The 17,422-nt window shown below is 43.1% G+C and overlaps 1 protein-coding gene across 1 annotated transcript in view; it reads left to right on the top strand.

Annotated features, from left to right (window-relative positions):
- The window catches only part of LOC109397238 (proline-rich protein 36), a 191,455-nt gene that overhangs the window by 66,428 nt on the left and 107,605 nt on the right, over nt 1-17,422 (top strand). The window contains exon 2 of the mRNA XM_062846081.1: nt 8,931-8,987. The gene's annotated coding sequence lies outside the window, so the exon portion shown is untranslated. The remainder of the gene's footprint in view (nt 1-8,930; nt 8,988-17,422) is intronic.

Below are 17,422 nucleotides of genomic sequence, written 5' to 3'. Positions count from 1 at the left end.
CCCGCCAGAAGACGTCTGCTGCTGCTGCTCGGTCCACCGATGTTCGGCATAATCCTGGATACAGCATTAACAACTTTCGCTGCCTTCTCACAGGCATAGTCGACGTGGCAATTGAAATTCAATCGGTCGTCCACCATCACGCCCAGGTGTTTTAACGCACGCTTTGACGGGATAACCTGTCCGCCGACGTTGATTTCGGCCCGTTGAACTGCTTTACAGTTGCTGACTAGCACTACCTCTGTCTTATGGTGAGCCAACCGCAGCTTTACTTCACTCATCCAAGCCTCGATGGAACCGATCGTCTCCGCCGTCAGCATCTCTACTTCTTCCAGGGTCTCACCGGTTATCGAAAGGACGACGTCATCCGCGAAACCGACGATCTCGACTCCTCCGGGTAGTTCAAGTCTTAACACTCCGTCATACATAATATTCCACAACGTTGGGCCGAGTATGGAGCCCTGTGGCACACCCGCCGTGACTCTAACCGATCTCTGACCCTGGTTTGTCTCGTAGACCAAGACTCGATTCTGGAAGTAGCTTTTCAGAACCTTGCACAGATAGTCAGGGACCCTCATGTTGTGTAGTGCAGTGGCGATGGCTTCCCAGCTGGCGCTATTGAATGCGTTCTTCACGTCTATAGCTACCACGGCGCAGTAACGATTACCTCTCCTCTTCTGCTTTGAGGCTTTCTCCGCATTTGCAATGACTGTCCGGATTGCATCCACAGTCGACTTCCCTTTCCGAAACCCGAACTGCCTATTAGACAGTCCGCTCTCGCTTTCCGTACACTTTATCAGCCTGTTCAGGATGATTTTCTCCAGGAGTTTGCCAAGCGTATCCAGCAGGCATATCGGTCGATACGATGCTGGGTCTCCTGGCGGCTTGCCAGGCTTTGGCAGCAACACCAGCTTCTGGATCTTCCAAATGTCTGGGAAGTAGCTATCCACCAGACATTTCTGTATCGTTATCCTGAACATGTCCGGAAACGCTTCGATCGCCGCTTTCAATGCCATGTTGGGGATACCATCTGGACCAGGGGCTTTCTTCACTTTTAGTCCTTTGGCTATTGTAAGGAGTTCCTCGTTAGACACCCGGTTTGCGCCGGCAGCTACTTCCACCCCGTCGACGTACGGCGTAGGTGGCCATGTGGTTAAACCGTGATTCGGAAAGAGGCCGTTCACAATTACCTCCAGCTTTTCAGGGCACATTTCAGCTGGTGTAGCTGGGCCCTTGATCTTCGCCATCACGACGCGATAAGCTTGTCCCCAGGGATTGGCGTCTGCTTCTCTGCACAGCTCCTTGAAGCAATTGGCCTTGCTCAGAGCAATCTCCCGCTTGAAAGCGGTCCTGGCCTCGCGGAAAATCACCTTGCGTTCCTCTCTGCTCGCTTCGGATCTTGCTCTTTGAAATCGTCTTCTAGCTTTAAGGCAGGCAGCACGTAGGGTGCTGAGCGTTTCATTCCACCAGTAAGCTGGACGCCGGCGGTTATTCGGTTCGAGTTTCCTAGTGTTCCTAGTGTATGTATGTGTGTGCGTATGTGCGTGTGTGTGTGTGTGTGTGTGTGTGTGTGTGTGTGTGTGTGTGTTTTTTTTTTTTTTTTTTTTTATTCTAGGAGTCCAAAAATCTTCAAAAGACGCTGTGTGGGATTCGAATGTGCGCCTACCCACTAAAAACACTCTCCTAGTTCACCTCCACCTTAAATTCCCCTCCGGTACCACCATGCAGTATTTCTTCGGAGGGGAGGCGTTATGTGCCTTGTGCACCATCACCAATTTGTTATTCTACGCTGTTATTGTTAAAATTTTCTATGCTCTTTCGCTACCTCCATGCTAAGCCATTTAGCTCTTGTTGTTAATTTGTTAGGTTTCGCCAATCAGCAAGCAACATGCGTCATGCTGAACCATTTAGCTCCTGTTAGTAATTTGTTAATTTCCTACATTTTTCGCCATTCAGCGCAGACCCGCCCGGAGGCAGACATCTTCTACGCCTTGCGGACATTACGAACTTACCGGCAGGGTGCCGAAGTCACTCCAGCGATGCCGGTGGGTCCTGGCGTCCGGTTCACTGGCGCTCCGACGACCCAGACCGGTGCTACGACGCGTTCTACTCTACTAGCCCTCGGCTATACTCCGTCAGAGAGTTTCCCGGCGAAGGAATATCTCCCGAAACCGATCGTTGTTCCTCCTGCCAACTTTGCTGTAGTACAACCATGATCTGAACTACAGTCCTGTTAACTACGTTCCACTTTTCTTCGTCGCTGCACATACGTTCGACGATATTTTCCACATTTACGTCGACGCCGACAATTGCTGCCATTTCTCCTCGCGAATGCGCGAACCTTGGACAACTGAAGATGACGTGCTCCGGTGTTTCTTCTGTGTCCCGACACTCAGGACAGATTGGTGAACTGGCATGGCCGAATCTGTACAAGTACTGCTTAGAGCACCCATGACCAGACAGAAATTGTGTCATGTGGAAGTTAACCTCCCCGTGTGCTCTGGTGATCCACATCGACACGTTGGGAATTAGACGATGAGTCCACCTGCCATTCGCAGCGTTATCCCACTGCTGCTGCCACTTGTGTAGTGTGCTGACTCGCGCTCTCTTCCGAATTCCTCTTGTGCCTCGGTCCCTGTAGCATTCGCTATCTTCTTCCAGTAGAAGGCAGATAGGGATCATCCCGGCTATTACACACACGGCGTCTGACGAGATGGTTCGATACGCACTCGACACTCGCATCGCCATCAGCCTGGACGTACGGTTCAGCTGGGCGCGGTTTCTTCCAGTCTTTAATGCCGACGACCACACTGGGGCTGCGTATCTGACGATGGATGATGATACGCTCGCTAGTAGTCTCCGCTTGCTGCTGATGATCGCAGAGTTGTTAGGCATGATCCGGGATAGTGCCGAGATCACCACCGTGGCCTTCTTGCAGACGTAGTCAACGTGGTTGTTGAAGTTCAGTCGGTCGTCTAGCATCACTCCCAAGTGCCTGACTTCGCGCTTCGAGTCGATAGTACACTCGCCAACAACAATTGTTGCATGCTGCACATTCTTCCGGTTGCTGATGACAACTATCTCAGTCTTGTGGTGAGCTAGAGATAGCTTCTTCTCCCGCATCCAGTCTTCCACCGTGTCTATCGCCTCCGTGGCCAGTACTTCTACTTCCTCTCGTGTTTCTCCGATCACAAGCAGCGCCACGTCATCCGCAAATCCGACGACCTTTACTCCTCTGGGAAGGCTCAGTTTCAAAACCTCATCGTACATGACGTTCCAGAGAGTCGGGCCCAGAATGGATCCCTGTGGAACGCCCGCCGTAATAGCCACACTCCTCTTTCCGGCGTCTGTTTCGTAGATCAATCTGCGGTTCTGGAAATAACTTTTCAGAATCTGGCACAGATACTCAGGTACCCTCAGCCTGTGCAGCGAATCGGCAATTGCTGCCCAGCTGGCACTGTTGAAAGCATTTTTGACGTCTAGGGTGACCACCGCGCAGTAACGGTTTCCCCTTCTCTGTTGCTTCTGCGCCGTCTGCATAGCATCCACAACCGTTCTGATGGCATCTACAGTGCTCCTGCCTTTCCGGAATCCGAACTGCAATTCTGATAGACCGCTCTCACTCTCAGTGTATTTCGTGAGCCTGTTTAGGACCACTCTCTCCAACAATTTACCAACGGTATCCAATAGGCATATCGGCCTATACGCTGATGGGTCGCCGGGAAGTTTCCCAGGCTTTGGCAGTAGCACCAATTTCTGTCGTTTCCAGATGTCAGGGAAACTGCCCTCCTGAATGCAATGTTGTATTGTGCTCCTGAACATATCCGGGTTTTCGTAGATTGCTGCTTTTAGGGCCACGTTTGGTATCCCGTCCGGGCCAGGGGCTCTCTCGATTGGCAAGACTTTCGCTACCGCGATCAGCTCTTCGTTAGTCACCCTGATTTCTTCATCGTGGGTATCCTGATTGACGTACGGTGTGGGCGGCCAGATTGTCGGCTCGTGAATCGGAAACAGTGCCTCGATGATAACTTTCATCTTTTCCGGGCATCTGTTGGGTGGTACCGCAGGACCTTTTATCTTCGACATTGCTACTTTGTACGCACTACCCCATGGATTCAAGTTGGCCTTATGACAGAGATTGTCAAGACAGGCTTTCTTGCTGAGCTTGATCGCTTTGTTCAATGCGGCTCTTGCTGCTCTGTAAGGTAACCTACGTTGCTCCCTATCACCGTCATTTCTAGCCCTCTGCATCCTTCTTCTAGCTCGTAAGCACTGTGCTCGCAGATCAGCAATCGTTGGGTTCCACCAGTAGACGGGGTGTCGACTGTTTCTTGGTTTTCCCATCCTTGGCATTGTAGCGTCGCACGCGCGGGATAGTACCGCTACCAGCTCTTCTGCACTGAGGTTCAGTGAATTGCTCTCCAGCCTTAGCGCCTCCACAAACACGTCCTTTTCGAAGTTCGCTGTCCTCCACCTCCGCTCATTCGTTTGTGTCCCACGTGACTCCAGCCGAGTCCTGCCTCCAATATGGTACCGGATGGCTTGATGGTCGCTGTGGGTGTATTCCTCACATACTCTCCAATTTATCGCTCCCATCAGAACAGGACTGCAAAAGGTGACGTCGACGATAGACTCTCTACCTTCCCTACGATACGTACTGGTGCTACCTTCGTTGGCGATGTCTATGTTTAGCTTAGCTAGGGCCTCCAGTAGACTACTTCCTCTTGGGGTTGTGAGACGGCTACCCCATTCGACCGCCCAAGCGTTAAAATCGCCGGCAATGACGACTGGTCTTCGGCCGATTAGCTCCTCGGTTATCCTGTCCAGCATTTGGTTAAACTGCTCTATCGTCCATCTTGGTGGGGCATAGCAGCTACATATAAAAATTCCGTTGATTTTCACAACCACAAAACCTTCATCTGCGCAGTACACCACTTCTTGCACGGGATATCTTCCCGCTGTCCAGACTGCTACTGTTTTCGCCCTATCTGCTGTCCAGTTTCCATCTTCGGGGGGAATTCGGTATGGCTCCGTGTGTGTGTGTGTGTGTGTGTGTGTGTGTGTGTGTGTGTGTGTGTGTGTGTGTGTGTGTGTGTGTGTGTGTGTGTGTGTGTGTATATGTGTGTGTGTGTAGAAAAAGGTCACCTCATATTTAGATAGTAAATATCAACCGATTTCAACAACCGATGGTTCATTCGACACGGCATTTTGTCCCATTGTTTCCTATTGAAAATGGTTCAGATCGGTCCAGCCGTTCCGGAGTTATGGCCATTTTGGTGTTCCGGATCGGTATCCCAGGATGGGGCCAGATATGAAAGCGCTACGAACCCATGCATGCGACACATCAAACCACGGCATTTTCGATAACCTGATGAACGGTAAGCAGGAAAATAGTACCAGATCATATCTGAACCGGTAGAGTTCCGGAACCGGTTCCGGGTGTCCCACCGGAAGTGACCAAATATGAAAGTAAACCAAACCCAGGCATACGACACATCAAACAGCGGCTTTTTCGATAACCTGATGAACCATAGGCAGGAAAACATTCGCAGACCATATCTGAACCGGTAGTGTTCCGGAACAGGTTCCGAGTGTCCCGCCGGAAGTAGCCAAATATGAAAGTGAACCAAACCCAGGCATGCAACACATCAAACAGCGGCTTTTTCGATAACCTGATGAACAATAGGCAGGAAAACATTCTCAGACCGTATCTGAACTGGTAGTGTTCCGGAACCGGTTCCGGGTGTCCCGCCGGATGTGGCCAAATATGAAAGTGAACCAAACCCAGGCATGCAACACATCAAACAGCGGCTTTTTCGATAACCTGATGAACTATAGGCAAGAAAACATTCTCAGACCACACCTGAACTGGTAGTGTTCCGGAACCGGTTCGGGTGTCCCGCCGGAAGTGGCCATATAAAAAAGTGAACCAAACTCAGGCATGCGACACTTCAAACAGCAGCTGTTTCAATAACCTGATAAACAGTAGGCAGGAAAACATTCTCAGACCACACCTGAACTGGTAGTGTTCCGGAACCGGTTCGGGTGTCCCGCCGGAAGTGGCCATATAAAAAAGTGAACCAAACTCAGGCATGCGACACTTCATACAGCGGCTGTTTCAATAACCTGATAAACAGTAGGCAGGAAAACATTCTCAGACCATATCTGAACCGGTAGTGTTCCGGAACAGGTTTCGGGTGTCCCGCCGGAAGTGGCCGAATATGAATGTGAACCAAACCTAGGCATGCAACACATCAAACACCGGCTTTTCCGATAACCTGATGAACAGTTGGGAGGAAAACATTCTCAGACCATATCTGAACTGGTAGTGCTCCGGAACCGGTTCCGGGTGTCCCGCCGGAAGTGACCAAATATGAAAGTGAACCAAACCCAGGCATGCGACACATCAAATAGCGGCTGTTTCGATAACCTGATAAACAGTAGGCAGGAAAACATTCTCAGACCAGATCTGAACCGGTAGTGTTACAGACCAGACGCCGGAAGTAGCATAAAAATAACCAAATCCTTAAATGCGACGCATCAAATCGCTGCTCTTTATTTAACCTGATAAACATTTAGCAAGAAAATATTGGAAACGACCTATGTGGTCAAATGTAGAAGATAACTAAACCCGGCACATTGAACAGCGGCGATTAGCGAGAAAATAGGCTCAGACCACATCGTGGACCACATCTAAGATATTTTAAAAGACTACCGATAGAGTTCCGGAACCGGTCTAGGGTATACCGCCGGAAGTGGCCAAATGCCAAAAGGAACCAAACCTATGCATGCGACACATCAGATAGCGGATTTTTCGATAATTTGATGAACAGTTAGCAAGAAAATAAGTTCAGACCGCATTAGATAATATCGGTAGTGTTCCAGAACCGTTTAAGTTGTTACACCGGAAGTGGTCAAATGCAAAAATGAATTCATGGCTTTTTAGGGAACCTGATGAACCAAGAAAGTAGTCTCAAACCACATAAGGGACAATCGGTACTGTCCTGTAATCGGTTCCTGGTGTCCCGCCGGATGTAGGCAAATGAAAAAATGATCCTAACCCATGCATGCTATACATAAAATCGTAGCTTTTTCGATAATTCGAAAAACGGTTAGTAAGAAAATTGGCTCAGACCGTATTCAAAACTACCAGAAGTGTTCCAGATTGGGTTTCTCGGGTGGCCAAATACAAAAGTGAACCAAACCCATGCATGCTATACATCAAACCGCGATTTATTTAATAACCTGATGAACGATTAGCAAGAAAATAGGCTCAGATCACATTAGAGGCTACCGATAGTGATGCAGAACCAGCATTGGGTGCTCGCAGGGACTACAAAAGTGAACAAAGTCAATACAAGCGATAAATATGTGTAAGAGAACAAAATCTTGACTGAACTAAGGCCACATACCAACAGACGCAGACGACTCACTCTACTCACCCATAGTGCTTGTTGAATCAAATATAAATTGTTTTTGTTCGTTTGACGTTTACTCACTATCGTTATCAAGCCTGCAGCTGCTTATGAAACGCAACCTGATTAGCATTTGGCGATTATTTTTTCGTGACGGATAAAATAGCAATATGTTAAAAATGATATGTCTGGTTATCTGTACTAAAGCAATCTCATCAAATCACACCAAGAATCGCACCCTTTCAGATTACTGAGGTGTAAAAATATATAGTAGTATGGATCTACGTTACATTGAAACATGAAAATAATCGCATCAACCCCGGACAAAGTTTTTCAATCCTCTTTTGCGTCTAAAACTACTGGGAATTATTTTATGAGTTTATTGCTTGCATTTTTTGTCAAATTTTATTTGTAACCTATGATAATGAAATATAGACTAAAGTGTGCAGAAAAAAACTTTGTCGAAGACCGTAAAGTCATCTGTGATTGTGACAGAAGTGATTCAGTGATAGTGAAGGTTCTCAAGCAGTCAACTGAAAATTATGATATTTTTCAGCTCTGTCTATACGTTTAACATAACGTTGGAATATGTTCCATTAATAAGTTTCCCAATTACACTACCCATCATAAGTACGGACTCACAAAAAGTATAGCAACAATGTTTCATCACATTGACTCACCTCAATATCTCCAAAACTTTAGGACTTACAAAGATGCTGTCTTCAGCAAAGTTATTCAGAAGCCCAAAAGCAACAACTTTTCTGAAGGCGGCATTTTTATAGGTGTTCTGGTTTTTGAGATATCGAGGTGAGACAGGGTGATGCAATATTGTTGCAATACTTTTTGTGAGTCCGTACTTATGACGGGTAGTATATATTAAAATAATTGCTTTTCTAAATAAAGTAATATCAGGGTTCAGGAACAGTTCGGATTACGTCGATGGAAAGATCATGCTTCGGAATGATGGCTCATGCACAGAATCTTGCTGAACAAAGCAATAGCGGAAGATTCCCAAAACAGGGACCGAGTTCTAGACCGCCCGATAGGTAGGAGATTGTCCGCATCACGACGGTTTCAAACCGAACGGACTCAATATATACCAAAATTTCCGTATGACATTTTTGACCTAGAAAAGCCATCTTGACTAGGAAACCTTGACTGATTGATCCCTTGAAAATTCCCCATACGGACCGAAACGTCGGAAAAAATCATAAGATAGTATTTTCGATTTCCCTAAAAGACTGCAAAGCCAACATTCTGAAGCAAAATCATCCCAGTTGTATCCCAACCAAGGAAAGACCATGAGTACATGTTCGACGAGAAAGGCACTATCACCACTAGGTGGATTAATCTGGGTTTTTTATATTATTATAATAAACTGTTTTGTCATTATCAACTCAATTTACAACAAGTTGAAGATGTGCAAATTGCACTAACCTTTACTGTCAATTTATGCAAACCAATAACATGATGATACATGACATGAAATGATAAGAAAAATGTTTTCTTTTTTTTCAGATTATTTTCATCGCTTCTTCCCTTCCATCGTATTGTAGCAAATTTTTCGCACAACAGGTAAATACATTTAAACCCGGGTATATAAATTTGTTTTTGTAGGTCCATATAGCCGAGGGTCACGAGTTCGGGTCCCGATCAGTCCAGAGCCTTTCTTTAATGCAAATATTTTTGACTTTCTTGGGCGTTGCATATTTTCGTACATGCCACCAGAGCTGCTAAATGTCATCAATCTCATATGACTTTGACAATTGAGTATTCATTGTGGCGTGGTCGACTTGCTTGATTTTATTGTCGGGGCTGTGCCACCATGAACCTCTGGGTACGCTTGCTTGCAGATTTCGTTTCCGCCCCTGCGTAGCATGTGGCCGACCCACCTCCACTTTTGCTCCCGAATTTCTGCCGATATCGCCTTTTGATGACATCGACGATGGAACTCCACGTTGGTGATCCAATTGTGAGGCCACCATGCACGAAATATATACCGCAGGCATCTATTGATGAAGACCTGCATCCGTTGAGTGTTCTCTTATGATACACACCAGGTTACACTAGCGTATAGCAGCACAGATTTCACGTTCGAGTTGAAAATTCGGATTTTGGTGCGTTGAATAATCTGGTTGTTTTTCCATACTTTTCTTAAACTCGCAAAAGCAGCCCTCGCCTTCTTGATCTGTGCACCTATGTCAATCTTGGTGCGGCCATCGGCCGCCATTCGGCTACCAAGATATTGGAAGCTTTTAACATTCTCCCATGATTGCCCAACTACCGTAAAGCTGGAAGGGTTGACCGTGTTTACATCCAACGATTTGATCTTGTTTATGTTGATGGTGTAAGACCTGCCGCTGAGGAGCGATTGGCAAGATCATCGAGCTTGCTCTGCATATCAGAGCGCCGTTGAGCTAGGAGAGCAACGTCATCAGCCAGTTGGAAGTCATTTAGGTGCTGCATGGTAATGGGCTGCAACAGCAATTCACGATTTGGTTCACGGTCAATCGCACCTACCACGATCTCGTCGATTAAAATGTAAAACAGTAGCGATGATAGTATACCCTTGCCTCACTCCAGCAACGATGGGATCGGACAAAACACCGTTGTTCAGTACTCTGCATGAAAATACCCTGTACTGTGCTTCAATGAGGCCGATGATTTTTTCGGAGAGATCCTTGCACCTGAGGGCTTCCCACATGTTTCCGTGACTATGACGGTCGAAAGCTTTTTGTAATCAATGAACACCAGGTAGAGAGACTCTTGCAATTCATTGATTTGCTCCAGGATGATGCGGAGCGTGACAATATGGTCCACACGGAATCCTGCTTGCTGCCGTCGGAGAGTTGCGTCAATCTCCTGTATCCGGTTAAGAATCACTTTGCAGAGGACTTCGAGAACGATACACAGTAACATGATGCCCCGCCAATTATCGCATACAGTCAGGTCACCCTTTTTGGTCAGCCGGAAATGTCGCGGTTTCCCATACGTTGCAGAATAATTGATGCAGTAGTTGTGCGGATACTACGGGGTCAGCTTTGAGCATCTCAGTTGATATGCGATCGATCCCTGGGCCCAGGTTCGATTTCATGCTACGGATGGCTGTTTCTATCTCCTGCACTGATGGAGCTTCGGTGTTGACACGGGTAATACGTCGAACCCTTGGCGGATCATGCTGAGGTGTTGGTGGCGTGATCGACACTTGAAAAAGGTTTCCAAAGTGCTCGAACCAGCGTTTCAACTGGTCAGCCGGGTCGGTCAGTAACAGTCCAGACGTGTCTTTCACGGGCATCGTAGGATTCATCTTAGTCCCACTAAGGCGACGTGAAACATCGTAGAGGAGACGAATGTCACCGATGTTTGCGGCTTTCTCGCCTTCGTCGGCTACGGATTCCGCCAAGGCTCTTTTGTCCCATCTACATGAGCGTTTCACTTCCTTCTCGAGAGAAGTATAGCGCTGACGGGCTACGGCTTTGACTCCTCGTGTTTTCGCGGCTTTAGCTTTCCTTCGCTCCACTGTCCTCATCCAGGTATCATCTGTGATTCACTGCTTGCTCCGGGTGCGTAGCTCACCAAAGTTATTCTCGCCGGTAGCGATGAAGGCGTTCTTGATGGCGCTCCATTGATCTTCTACGCTTTTACCTGCTGGAATATCCGCAGCACGGATCTCTAGCTCCTCGACGAAGGACTTTTTTACCGCAGCGTCTTCCAGTAGGCGTGTGTTGCTTACAAATAACAACAAATAGAACATAGCGAAACATTTTTTGTTTGTCTCAAAAGCGAACTTATGTGTCACTGACATATTTTGGTTCGCTGAATCCGAATCTGGGCTCAGATTTGCTCCAGCACGTCACAATTTTGAGTTGAACCTCAAATTTTACGACAAAATGTGTGGTTTTGGGCTATTTTGACTACTGCAAGCCAATACACATGGAAAATAGTTTTTAAAGCAATCAAAGTATGAATTGGTCAATTAACACCTTAATTAACAGTTTATGCTAAATATTCAGTTTTACCAAATCGCCCCGTAACGTGGGTAGATCACCTTATAATGGTGCGTTACGGTGTAAGATCTACCATAACAAATTCTGATCTTGTAATTTTTTAGATTTGTCAATTTAAATGCAAAAAAAAAATCCAAGATCATAATTTGTTCTACTTTTTTTTTGTATTATGTTTTTTTATTGCTAATAAACCATTTGTTTCAGGAGGATTCAGGTAATTTTTGTCTATGTAAAGAGAGATTTATTTTCGAAAATTATGTAACTGTTGTGAGCCTATCACCTTTTAATACTATTTTCTATTTCAGATGTACAAGCGGGCAACCCTGCAGTCGGGACGACGAAACATCCTTCTTATTTTTTTTAAGGGTCAAGATCGCCATATCATTCGGTGGCGGGTAGACCATGTGTCGTAATGTCGCGGGTGTGGACGCGTTTTTTTTTTTTTTTTTTTTTAGAAAAATTGATTTTTTTTTTTCGGATTGCCAACCATGTTTTTTTTTACTCGTTTCACGCGATCTTTTTATTTTTTTTTTTTAGATAAATTGAGATGTTTTTTGTTGTTGTGTAACGCGATTTTTTCTTTTATTTTGTTATTTTTCGAGTCACCAATTTTTTTTCCTTGCGTTTTAAACATTTATTGCAAAGTTCCGATGACCCTGGAGGGATCGGTTCTGCTTGTTCCTCGCACTGAGCCGAAACATACTTGTTTATACAATAAATAGAAAAAATATCTTTTGATTTTATTTTCTTCAACTCGTTTTACGTTTTTTTTTAATAAATTGAGATGTTTTTTTCGTTGTTTTCGCGTTTTTTTTATATAATTGAGTTTTTTTTTCCGGATCGCCAAATTTGTTTTTTTTTTCACGCGTTTCAAACATTTACTGTGATGTTCCGATGACCCTGGAGGGATCGGTTCTGCTTGGGCCTCTTACTGAGCAGGAACATAATTATTTAAGCAATAAATAGAAAAAAATCTCTTTTGATTGCCGGCTTTCAAAAGATTAAATTTTAACCAACTAAACAACCAATGCCGTGGGTCCATCGCCAGCTTTTCAGGCGAATCCTTGACCTACATAATACATCTCCCAACCACCCACTCCGTAGTACTTATGGGAGTGTCACTGAGTCGGAGGCCTCTTATACAGGGGATAGACAAAATGATCGGGACAGGCAAAATTTTCACTTTTCAAAAAATGTTCAACTAGCTGTAACTTTTCGTAAAGTTCATCAAATATTCTAAAATTTTTACTGTAAGTTCATCAACTAGTTGTGTATCAGTGGTCAAAATTTGGGAAAAATCGGACCATTCTCCACGAAGTTATAACAATTATTGGAAAAGGTTAAATTATCCGATAGCCAAATTTGAGCTGTTATATCTCCGGATTTAATGAACCGAATGGAATGAAATTTTGACCATACATGACTTCTATAATGAGCTATGAAAAACCGTTAACTTGACTTGCAATTCTTAACACAGAAGAAAATTATAACGATTAGATTATTTTTCTAATAAAACACCAAATTATCAAAAACTTCAACATCGTTTCAAAATTCAAGATGCAAATTATAGTTCATTTAATTTCCCTCTAACTGACTTATATATAAACGTGTTTTGAAGGAAAGTAACAACATAGCCGCCAACAATTTGAAAAAGTAATGGGATACATATTAAAAACAGACCAATTTGCTAAAAAATCGTGAAAAAAATAAAATCGCAACATTTTTTTCTCTTGTTGAAAATTTCAAGTTTAGTCAAAAGTTTTCTAGAGTTCATTATATAAGTCATGTATGGTCAAAATTTCATTGCAATCGGTTTATTAAATCCGGAGATATAATAGCTCAAAGTTGACTATCGGATAGTTTTACCTTTTTCAAGATTTTTTATAACTTCGTGGAAAATGGCCCGATCTTCCCCAAATTTTGACCACTGATACACAACTAGTTGATGAACTTACAGTAAAAATTTGAGAATATTTGATGCACTTTACGGAAAGTTACAGCTAGTTGAACATTTTTTTTAAAGTGAAAATTTTGCCTGTCCCGATCATTTTGTCTATCCCCTGTATAAGTGCTACATCAACATTTCCTTCCCCTATCCCAAGTTACGGTAAAGATGGGCGTGGCCGGGAATAATGACATTTGTGCTTTTGGTATTCTTGTATAAGATTGGAGCGAAGTTAACTCCCCAGCCTTGTTCCGAAAAGCAATCCATGCAAGATTAGCAAAAGGTACATGAATGTTGTTAGTATCCAATCTACGAAGTATACCGTAACTACGCTAACGCTAACGCTAACGCTAATATTCAGTTTTACCAAATCTTATGTCATAGTTTTGAGCATTTTGAGTTGAGTACTGAAGTTCCATGGAAGTTTTGAAGGCTGACTTGTATGGCAAATATTTTACCTACCATAACATGCTACAAATAATCAAATTTGATTTGGTGAAACGATATATTTGGCATAGGGAATCGAGCCACTTGGGCGGTGGCTTCTATTTTCGTCTGTTTTCCGCTATTCAGTCAAATTTGAACCAATTGACACAATATTTGAAATGCGGTGAGATAGGTATAGTATCTACCCGTGTACAAAATTTCAAGTCAATTGATTCAAAATTGTTATCGTGAGTTATAGAGGAAAACATACGAATATAGAAGCCACCATCCAAGTGGCTCGATACCCTAAATCATCAATTTAGATGTTAATATTGACTTATTTACACTTTGAATGCTTCAAAAATATGTCCATGCTTCATGGCTTGCAGTCAAAAAAGCCCAAAATCACACATTTTGCCCTATAATTTGAGGTTTAGCTCAAAATTGTAGCGTGCTGGAGTAAATCTGAGCCCGGATTCAGATTCAGCGACCCAAAATCTGTCAGAGACACATAAGTTCGCTTTTGAGACAAAAAAAATGTTTCGCTGTATAATATATGCTGTAAATAAAAATACAATAATGTTTGTTGTTATTTGTATGCTGTTTTTGCTTTTGAAAAACCATAGAATTTATATTTCCCGGTAACATTTCTTTCCAGAATTTACGAGCACTGGTATGTGTTGCTTGACAGTTGTTGATCTACCATGAATCTTTCCAAGTAACTGCCAAATATCACAGGCCAGACTTCAGATCATTTGATCAGTATCATAAATCGTTCACAATTCTGGTGGCCATTAGCATCTGTAATTGCTGGAGAAAAATGTGACCGAGATAAAAATCTATGGTTATTCGATGGCGATATGTAAATGCTTACATACGACAACAAATCAGTAACAAATTTTGAAAACGACGTATAATCAATGCTACACCATGACGGGTTCGATTCCCGGTCGGTCCAGGATCTTTTCGTAAAGGAAATTTCCTTGACTTCCTTGGGCATTAAGTATCTTCGTGCCTGCCACACGATATACGCATGCAAAATGGTCATTGGCAGAGGAAGCTCTCAGTTAATAACTGTGGAAGTGCTCATAGAACACTAAGCTGAGATGCAGGCTTTGTCCCAATGAGGACGTTACGCCAAGAAGAGAGAGAGACCATTGATTATACGTCGTTTTCAAAATTTGTTACTGAAATATTATTGTATATTTATTTTAACTAATGTACAATTGACCGTAACAAATTAACTGTACTTTTATTGTTATCGATGGTATTTAACTATCTATTAGATTTTTTTAGTTTATTTGAAAACGATAGAAAAATCATTGTTATTTTTATTTTGCTTAGCGTAACGTCCTCACTTGGATAAATCCTGCCTTTCAGCTATAGCTATAGTGTTCTATAAGCACTTTCACAGTTATTTACCAAGAGCTTCATCTGCCAATCACCATTTTGCATCTGTATATCGTAAAATGATTTAGCTATAAAGAGTCTTGAAGGTATCCCCCCATAAATCACATGGCAACATAGTAAAGTCGTTTTTCTTTATTATCCAGTTCCGACATGGGTTCCCTTGCGCTGCAATTTGTTTGACGTTTGTTTGTTTACACATTTTCCGCCAATCCAGTTTCAACCCAGATAAAAAAGAAAAACGGCAAAAGAATCAGTAATATGGTCTTAAAATTAAGAACGAATTCTCGCTTTCATTGAATAATACGATCAAACACGGTAAATTGGATTTAAGTAAAATGGAAAATAGTTCTAGTTTGGCATTTGAGGTCGATCGAAATGTAATGAAAAGTATAAATTTTACATAACATTTTTATATATAAAAATCGTTGAATACGTTAAATTAAAGACATCAAACGTAAATTTAGTTAATTATCTTTAAAATGAGCCAAAAAGAAATAAAATTGAACTACAGATGACGAAGCCAAAATCACTTTTCCATGTTTTATGATAGTGACCCCAAACTTTTGGCTGATACATCATGTTGAGGGGTGACCCAAACTTTTGGTCGATGACATCAAGAGTTAATTTACTTAATAACTTTTTTCCTAGATTTTTCATCCAAGTTCGGTAAAAATGGCTTCGTGGTCGTGCGGCTAGTGTTACCAAGCATTTAGTCGCATCGTGCTAGGAGCGCGGGTTCGATTCCCGCCACAGCTGTCAGGAAAAGTTTTCGGCTGTGCCACTGGGCGTTGCATGCTAGTCCGTTGTCTAGTGTCGTGCTTCCTTCAAAGAGCGAATAGCTCACTGGAAGTACTAAACGTGTCCGTGTCTTTTAAAAAATCAGTTAAAAGCTAATAGAAAATAGATTATATTACCACTCTCATCCTAAAATTTGGTCGACCCAATTTCCAGAGACACAGCCGTTAGTTTATGTTTTTTTTAGAAAATTTGGCAACTTTGGGTTAAGTTATACAAATATTTTTGTAAAAGTTTCGCCTAAATCATGTTCAAAATTACTTTGACTTATTTTCATTTGAATGAGATCTAGGGGTTTAGAATCGGCGCAAATTGGTGGAGATATGGGCCTCAAAATATGCCATGTTTTTGAAGAGGTTACCCCAAACTTTTGATCGGTAGTGTAGTTCTAATCTTTTTAATAGATTTTTTTACTATGGTTGCAATGTTTAAGTTTTGGTGGGTTGATATATTTTGGAGAAGTTTTATCTTCAAGTAATGATCCATGGAAAGGAATTGGCGTTGGAAGTCTCCAACGATTTCAATACAGAAAATGTCAAAGCGGATGGCCGTCCAATTAGACTCACATTAGCACCGCTCGAAAGTCTGAAAACATTACTCACACCTGGCACTTTCCCCGTGTCGCGTGGAGGATCCGTTCATTTCCATATAATTAGAGACAATCAATCTAGACAGTTTTTTCCTCCGGACAAGACAGACAGCTGGCTGCTACCGTGGCCTAAGGCACAAATCTTGAACTTGATGAATCGAACGGTGCGGTGCCACACACAGCATTGCTAACGGACGACGATGAATGGTTATATGCGAATAAATTTAACACGTCGCATGCTTCGAGTCAAATTACGCACCTTGACGACACTATCTATAAACGGGATTTTCCTAGATGCTACCATCGTTCAGAAACAGATATGTTGCTTGTGATAGATCTTCATCTAGCAGCACTGTGTACAAAGGAAATCATCACCAAACAACAGTGAGCGGTAAAATTCCCATGATCCATGCTCAATCTTGATATGCTGTATTTTCAGTAAAGCTCAATCAGCCACGGGTAGGAAGTTTCTTCAATTGCGGACGTTAGGTATTCTGCAATCGCATAGCACCAGAGTCGTTGACTGGAGAGTTATTACGTTGAATGGCCATCGACAAGCTACCATCAAGGAATTCATTGATCAACGATCCAATCACTTTCAGTTTTGCTCAAGCAGATTGTTGTACGATGATGTACCTATATAGATATTGCTGTTGTCTGAGTGGAAAAATACCTTCCCATGTTTTCTCCCCCATCGACGATTAATCATAATGTTTATTTGAATATGTTCCGTGTTTCAATTTATGTTTGAATGTAAATCGATTTTGTTTCATGGATTCCTCAACCCGTGTCAATAGTAAAAAACTTTACTTTGAAAAGATACCCAAAGTCAATTCAA

This window comes from Aedes albopictus, chromosome 1 (genome assembly GCF_035046485.1).
Source record: "Aedes albopictus strain Foshan chromosome 1, AalbF5, whole genome shotgun sequence".
Taxonomy (NCBI): Eukaryota; Metazoa; Arthropoda; class Insecta; order Diptera; family Culicidae; genus Aedes; species Aedes albopictus.
Note: the sequence above shows the minus strand (reverse complement) of the source record. Positions and strands in the feature narration are given on the sequence as shown.